This window comes from Penaeus monodon, chromosome 32 (genome assembly GCF_015228065.2).
Source record: "Penaeus monodon isolate SGIC_2016 chromosome 32, NSTDA_Pmon_1, whole genome shotgun sequence".
NCBI classification, from domain to species: Eukaryota; Metazoa; Arthropoda; class Malacostraca; order Decapoda; family Penaeidae; genus Penaeus; species Penaeus monodon.
In genome coordinates, this window is record NC_051417.1 from 16,065,745 (window position 1) to 16,066,003 (window position 259).

Genomic DNA, 259 nt, shown 5'->3' on the forward strand with positions numbered 1-259 from the left:
AGTAAGAATCACTGCTCTATACCCACTTCAGTGGAAGACGTTGGTGGTGGGATTTGTAATAAAATTCAGCCTTCCTGTCTAATGATCGCTGATTATGTCTTACAATGCATGTGCTATTCAAATCTGCTGAATGCCATTGGTTTTCCTCCATGACCTTGAACCCAGCGTACAACACTATAATCTTTGGTTATCATCCATTGGGATTTCAATTTACTATACTTCACCTCACTGTATTCCTTTTTTTCTGATCGATTGCCAA

At 39.0% G+C, this 259-nt stretch overlaps 1 protein-coding gene across 1 annotated transcript in view; it reads right to left on the bottom strand.

Annotated features, from left to right (window-relative positions):
* The window catches only part of LOC119593570, a 4,677-nt gene that overhangs the window by 3,258 nt on the left and 1,160 nt on the right, over positions 1 to 259 (bottom strand). The window lies entirely within an intron of this gene.